Source organism: Enhydra lutris, unplaced genomic scaffold (genome assembly GCF_002288905.1).
Source record: "Enhydra lutris kenyoni isolate GAN:26980312 unplaced genomic scaffold, ASM228890v2 scaffoldscaffold24, whole genome shotgun sequence".
Lineage (NCBI taxonomy): Eukaryota > Metazoa > Chordata > Mammalia > Carnivora > Mustelidae > Enhydra > Enhydra lutris.
In genome coordinates this window covers 5810259-5812355 of record NW_019154108.1, presented here as the reverse complement: position 1 = coordinate 5812355, position 2097 = coordinate 5810259, and positions in this window count along the sequence as shown.

Here is a 2097-nt window from a genome sequence, read left to right as displayed (position 1 = left end):
AATAATGGTGACCCATTGGGTCCACCTCGTCCCAGGAAAAACCCAATCAAAGCTGCATATGAACTTCAGGGCTCTCAGCCTCTAAAACCCTAACATAATATTCCTCTTCAGTTATCTCATAACCCATTGTAATACTTTTTTTTGTAAGCAAGTGTTGCTTATTGCCAACGATGCCCTGGTATCCTTCTCCTTCCTGACATTCTCCACTTTTCCATTTAAAGTAGTCATTCCTCAGTAAGGTGAAGATGGAAATGTCAATCAACTTGAGCTAAGACATCACTCCTGCTCTAAAAATGCTAACTTTACACACAGAAAGCACTGTCATGAGAGGGAGGCAAACCATAAGGGACTCTTAACTCTAGGAAGCGAGCTGAGTTTTGCTGGAGGGGTGGGGCGGGAGCAGGGTAACTGGGTGATGGGCATTAAGGAGGACACCTGAAGTAATGAGCACTGGGTATTATATACAACTGATGAACCACTAAATTCTACCCTTGAAACTAACACCCTATATGTTAAGTAAATTGAATTTAAGTAAAAAGTAATAAAAATTCACAAATAAAAATAACTGTTCATTAAAACAAACAAGAAGTGCTAACATCCTCTTCTCTCCTGACATTTGAGTCATGTTCATTGTCCATCCGTTAGACCTGCCTTGGTCTTGGGTGTCCGCCACAATTCCACCTCGAAGACGCGTTTTTCATAGTATATGCTACGCAGTGAGACCCGCACAGCTCCACCCTAGCCTGGAAGTCCCCGGCACAGAGAAGGGACCTTCACGTCTAAGTCAATAGAAATGGCCGCAAAAATCGGGGGAGAGAGATTTTTCCCAGCAGCTGCTTAGATCACAGGCACAGTCTGCGAAGTTCGAGAAAACTCCCTCCTTGACCAAATTTTGGTCCCACCTGAACCGTCTCCTCCACCAGGCCTCCGTCTCGGGCCGCACGCGTCCCCCTCCCTGCACAGCCGGAGAGTCGCGCGGAGTCCGTCGACTCAGAGCCCCAGCCGGGGCGTCCGACCGCCCGGCCCGTGGGCCAGAAGCCTCCTCCCCACCGCCGCTCCCGCGAGCTTCCAGCCCGACTCCGCACCCCGCCTGCGGGCTCCGCTTGCTCAGCCCGTCTCCGCCCTCCCCGGCGTGGTCGTCTCCACGCCGACTTCGTGTTTCCGAATAAAGCCCTCCTTCCCGTTTACCACAGGTGCCGGAATCATTTGTTTTCTTTCACGACTTCCCAACAAAAACCCAGACCCCGAGTCTTTTTCCGGAACGCGACGGGCTCCGGGGCTTGCGCGCTCCCCGTCCACAGCGCGGTCGGCCGGCGCCCCGCCGCACCGCGTCCCCCGGCGGCCTCCTGCACCGCCCCACGCGGGCGGCCGGCGGCGGCGCCTCAGGAAGTCCCTTCCCGGCGCCCCCGGAGCTCCGCACCCACGCCGGCCCGCGGCCCGCCGGGCTTTCCCGAAGACCCCGGACCCCTCCTTGGCCGCCCCACCCCTCGCGGTTCCGCCCTTCCCGAGGCCCCCCGTGAAGCTCGGCGCCGGCGCCTCGGGCGCTCCCGCAGCCAGGGAGGACCCCGCGGGCGCCGCGCTCCGGCTCACTCCCGGCGAGAGCAGACGCCCGGGCCCCGCGGCCTCCTGCCGCCGAGGGCGCACACGGCGCGCGGAAGCCGACGGCTCCCGGGGTCGGCGCGGCGGGGGGGAACCGAGAGGGCGGCGGGCGCGGCGGCGCAGGCCGCTCCGCGGGAGACGCAACGAGGGTCGGGCGCTCGACCCGGAGCTCCGCGACGCGCCGAGCGGCCGGAAGCTGCGCGGGGAGGAGGGTCCGGAGCGGCCGCGGGCGCCGTCCCCCAGCGCCGCCGCGGCCGCTGACATCAGCCGCGCTCCTCCCCTCGCTCCCAACACCCTCAGCTCGCGGCCGGACCCTCCTCCTCCCACCACGTGTCCTCCCCGCTCCCTCCCGAGGGGGCCGCTCGCACGGGAAGCCGGAGAGGCGGCGGGGATGGCGCTGTGACAGCGGGGCCGGAGCCCTCGGCGTCTCCCCCCGCGGCCGCGGCCCCGCGCCCCGGCCGCCCGGTGAGTGCGCGCGGGCGGCGGGCGGGCGGGAGG